The following is a 5,898-nucleotide window of genomic DNA, read 5'->3' on the forward strand; positions in this document are numbered from 1 at the left end:
AGAAAGAAAGAAAGAAAGAAAGAAAGAAAGAAAGAAAGAAAGAAAGAAAGAAAGAAAGAAAGAAAGAAAGAAAAGAAAAGAAAAAAGTTTCCTAAAAAGCCAAGAACTGTTTTTCACAGCTTTCTGCTCACTCAGAATAAGAAGTAAATGAGGTCATGTTAGTTTTCGGGTATATATAGTATGGTTAAGACATTCTGGTCTAGGAAGAAACAACATGAACACTGGACTTGATGGCACTGATTAACAGTTTGTTGCATTTCTTTGCAGATGACTTGTTATGTGGATTTTTTTGCTTGAAAATCACAATATTTACCTCTTGATTTATTTGTGGCTTCCACAACTCTTCTATAATACCTCTCAGTTTCCTCTATTAGAAAGTATTTTGTTCTTGTTAAACAAGGCCCTGAAGGCATTGATCATAAGAAATAAGAGAAAATGTATTAGGAACAACCTGTATTAGTATGTTCTAAACAGAAACCGAACAATTCATTGATATATTAATAAATAAAATTTCCAAATGAACAAAAAAGAAGTAAATGCTCCCTGGGACCTGTAATGTTACATCATAAAAGCTCTTGTCAGCCACAATTTCACCACCTTTTTCATGCATATCATGTTATTCCTTAAACATGTGAAACAAACTCCTACCTCTGCGACTTTAAGTTTTTGCTTCATCTTCAAAGAAGTCTTTGCACAGCTTTGACATGTCTTTATCCTTCCTTCTTTTATTCCAGGGAAGTTGTTTCCTATCATCTTAATTATCTTAGCCGAACATTTCATTCTTGTTCACTTGTATTTTTATACCTTTAATATTTCCATGCACAACAATACATCCACTAATTTATCTTATTTATTATTTGCCTCTACTTGTACAATCTCCTAATTACTTTGCATGAAATTAAACATATCACAAATATGTTTTAATAATTTCAACTGCATCCTGGCTGTGGCCCCCTCCCTCATCCCCAGTATACAACATAAATAAAGCATAATAAATAATAAATAAACAAAAAACCTCACAGTACATTTATTTTGAAAAAATTTCAACTGCATAAGAGTAAAGAGTTATGAAGAAGAAATGAACTCTACTTTTAGCATAAAACAAATGATGATATATAGCAATTAAAGGTGATTATGACCTGACTTTTTCAATGGTCATAATCATTGAATATCCTGATTTGGTAGATTACAACAATAGAGTGAAAACTAGAAATTTTAATAATCTAATCATCTTTTTGTTTAATATATGAAAATGTATTATTTGTTAGGTATAGAACATATTCAAAAAAATTAAGAAATTTTAATATATAAAAACAGACGAGATTGGGTGCAGCAACCGAAGAATGGATACAGTAATTGTGGTACATTTACACAATGGAATACTACTCAGCAATTAAAAACAAGGAAATCATGAAATTTGCAGGCAAATGGTGGGATCTAGAAAAGATCATCTTGAGTGAGGTATCCCAGAAGCAGAAAGACAAACATGCTATATACTCACTTATAAGTGGATATTAGACATACAATAGAGGATAAACATACTAAAATTTGTACATCTAAAGGAGCTAATCAAGAAGGAGGACCCTGGGTAAGATGATCAATCCTCACTCAGAAAGACAAATGGGATGGATGTTGAAAGAAGGAGAAAACAGGAAACAGTACAGGAGCCTACCACAGAGGGCCTCTGAAAGACTTTACCCAGCAGTGCATCAAAGCAGATGCTGAGCCTCATAACCAAACTTTGGACAGAGTGCAGGGAATCCTATGAAAGAAGCAGGAGATGGTGGGACCTGGAGAAGACAGGAGTTCTACAAGGAGAGCAACAGAACCAAAATATCTGGGCACAGGGGTCTTTTCTGAGAATGATATTCCAAACAAGAACCATTTATGGATATAATCTAGAACCCCTGCTCAGATGTAGCCCATGACAGCTCAGTCTCCAAGTGAGTCCCCTAGTAAGGGAAACAGGGTCTGGCTCTGACATGAACTCAGTGGCTGGCTCTTTAATTATCTACCTCTGAGGGTGGAGCAACCTTGTCAGGCCACAGAGGAGGACATTGCAGCCAGTCCTGATGAGACCTGATAAGCTAGGGTCAGGATGGAAGGGGAGGAGGACCTCCCCTATCAGTGGACTGGGGAAGGGGCATGGGAGGATAAGAGGGAGGGAGGGTGGAATTGGGAGGGAATGAGGGAGCGGGTACAGCTGGCATAAAATAAATAAATAAACTATAATTAATACAAAGTAAAAATTAAAAATAATAAAATAAAAAATGTAAACACAGCATGTAACCAATACAAAACTTTTAGATAAAACTTTAAAAGATAACAAATTTCATATGATTAAAGCCATAAAAAGGTAGTGAGCAACAAATGTATAAAAAAATTCAGTATTACAAAAATGTCAAATACAAATACATATACAAATATGTCAAATATCAATTATTATCAAAACAAAATCCAGAACAATTGCACCATAAAAACATAAAATGTAAAATCAAGCACAGCTAGACAATATATTAACTTCCATTTCTAATTATCTATTCTTGATGACAAAATAATAAAAAAAACTCATAAATACAATTATTGGGATAAATTGCACCTTTAACTTGTATTATAAATCATGTAAAACATAATAAAGACAAACAGTAAACTAGAAAAATTATTTACAGCATTCTGTGTGAAGCCAAAGGAGGTTGCTTTTCCTTAGTGTAGAAATCATTTTTGGAAAAAAAAAGAGTATGTTTTCCACCTATATAAAAAAAATAAGAAACTGAGAGAAAAATTAAAATTACCTACTAATATATAATAGATTTTGTTCTTGCTTGTAAGAAATGCATGGGAATAAAATACACAACATTGCAAAGGGTGCTTCTGCACACTTTGCAGAGCAAAAAGACATCATGAGACAGAAAAACGACAATTGAATTCATTTTGTGTTGACCATGTTGTGAGTCATTTATAAGTAATAATGTTTTAATATTTAAAAAGATGTTTTAGAATATAACTTGGTAAGCAAATGACTACTTAACTAAATAATTCTCATGGTATTCTAGGCACTAGAAAGTGAGAGTTATCCTTTATCACACTTAGATATATGCTTGTATCAGATGTACATATTATGTATTATGAATAAATTTAACTACAAACTGATCACTACTATTTTAAAATAGAGTAACAAAATTTTTATTCTAAGAGCATCGCTGGTTTATTTCGGATTTTGAAGCAGAAGTTTATGTACACATTTTAGGTAAGTTGGAGTGGAGAAAGGTACGATAAAGGCAGTGGTACCTCCTTCTACTCTATGAAATTATGGTACAAATTATGGACTCTGGAGTTCATCTGCCAGCTCCAGATCTAAACAGCTTCTCCATGGGAACGAAGGTAAACCAACTACTAGCTCTGTCTCAGTTCTTCTACCTGTGGAGTGGGGATCAAAACACTGGCCTAACTGGGTTGTTGTAAAAACAAAAATAACTCATATTTATAGAGCCCTGAAGCCATCCTAACACAGAGAGAGTACCATAAATGCCAGCTTTATTATCCCTGTTAACACTTTAGTAAACCAGTAGAGCCCTGCAGAAATCACCTATTTCAGTTCTCTATATCCAGTTTAAATTCTGGGCATTGTACTTTTTATAGTAGGTAGCTGACATACATTATAGACATTTGCCACAGTGGAGGCTGGCAGAAAAAAAATCAAGTCAGAAAAAAAAAAAAGAAACTAGCATCTTTTAAGTGCTCTGTGAAATCAAATTGTCTCAAAGGAAAAAAATAATAATCAATGTCTGAATATGATGGAAATTGGATGGTAGACAATTACTCTCCAGATTTCATAACATGTGGTTCAAAAATTTTAAAAGCACATACTCTCCAATAAATTCAGATCGCTGAAAAAGGTACAAGTCATTTAGTAATATTCATGTCCTTGAATCAGTCTAGCCTCCGCCTTCTTTCTGGCCTCCATTTCCTCTGAGGTTTGCCTATGAAATGACACCGAATCTTCTGGGTTGGAAACGACTGGGCCAGAGCACATTTTCCCCTTTGTGTGTGTTCCATTTTCACTTTTGAATGCACAATTCCAAATTAGCTATGGGTACTGATATATTAAAAATTCCAGGTGGAATTTTCAAGAATGTGAGGTTGGGTTATTTATTGAGCAATTAATTTGTATTCTGTTCTCACTACGTTTTCCCTTCCCAAATTTCCATAAGGTATCCCGGGTCTTTTTGCCCCTTTACTTTGCCCACCACACAGCTGCGTTTGTAGAGCTTAAGGTATTAATTGCTTTCAGATTCTTTACTTCATTTGGGAGTTTTGAAAACTACATTTCAGGGATATGAGAATAGAGAACATAAGGTCTTTTTGACTGGAAAGAGGGAAAGAGGGAGGGTCAGACATCCCTGGATCTTGAGAATAGTAGAGACCTATTTTCCCTGCTGGCAGCATGACATTATGCAGGAGGATTTGGGCTATGGCTATATCTGGGCAGATCAGAGCTAACCACATGAAATGATGGACATGGAAAAGATTCCTAGTCCCACAGTGGGAATAAAAGCAACACAGGTGATTAACCACAAGCTCCAGTTAGGCTTTTATCAGCAGCTATCTTGGTAAGCTGAGGGAGAAGGGGTTGCCTTCATCTTGCTAGGTTTTTTCACAAGGAGAGTAGGACTGGATCCTCCAGTAGTCAAATAACTGAGGTTTTAGTCCTTACAAGCCCAAAGTCAAATCGTATCTGTGTTTATGCATGTGTGTGTGTGTGCATCGGCGTGTGCATGTGTGTGTGTGTGTGTGTGTGTGTGTGTGTGTGTGTTTGTGTATGTGCATGCACATGTGTGATATTTCTTGGTCATTGAAAAATATGGGCAATACCTCACAGCTGATAAGAATATGATTTAATATTATTTCTCATGAGGATATATGAATAACACTTATGTGAATTTTCAGTTTTATATCTACAAGATTCCCAAGTTCATAAAAGATTAAATGAGTTTGTGTGTTGTTTTATATCAAAATTAATAAAAGTAATAATAAAGAAAACATTTTCTCTTTAAAGAAAATGATAGGCTTATTCTCAAAGACAGAGGGCAAAAGACCACACTATAATTTTAAAGGACTAAAAGCTAGATTATTCTCTGCTTGCTTATTGCATGATCTAGTGAAAGGAATCACAATGCTAGAACGTAGCCTTCTTTTATCACTTACATAAGTAAAGCCTCTTCTTTAGAAAACGCTGTGACAGGATTGTATCCCAAGTAACAAATCATTATGATTTCCTTCAACATTCATTGAAGGAATGCTAATCATAATTAATGTGCATGTAATGTGTAATTTCATAGGAGTGAGACTGTAAATTAGCATTCATTACAAGAGTCCTCCTTCTTTTGTCTTTTGAAATGCATAGCAATTCCCTTTAAGCCCCAGCATTCAAAAGACCCATTATCCATTCTCATACTTTCAAGGTGAATCTGGTGTACAATGGCTCTTTCAATCAGTGAAACAAAAAGGGAAATGCAAATTGTTTTTCCTAATCCTTACATCTTTTTAGAAAGAACCTGTAGTTTTTCTGTTCTGGTGCAGACCTGGTGATTCTGAGAGAGGAAGAGTAGAGAGGAGAGAAAGAAAAAGACACAGAGAGACAGAGCCTGTTGTTATTTCTGCACATGCGTGCTAAGGGAGGTCATAGCTTGATGGTGAAAGTCTTCCTAAATCCTGCCCAGCCCATCTTTTGGGACAGTACTTTATGCGTCACTGAACCTAAAGCTCCTCCCTTAAGCCAATGGGACACACAGAATCTGTCTGTCGCTGCCTTGCCTATATGGGAACTAGCGAAGCACACAACTGCATCCGTTTATTATTATTATTATTATTATTATTATTATTATTATTATTATTATT

The sequence above is a fragment of the Psammomys obesus genome, unplaced genomic scaffold (genome assembly GCF_907164565.1).
Source record: "Psammomys obesus unplaced genomic scaffold, mPsaObe1.curated_primary_1811, whole genome shotgun sequence".
NCBI lineage: Eukaryota > Metazoa > Chordata > Mammalia > Rodentia > Muridae > Psammomys > Psammomys obesus.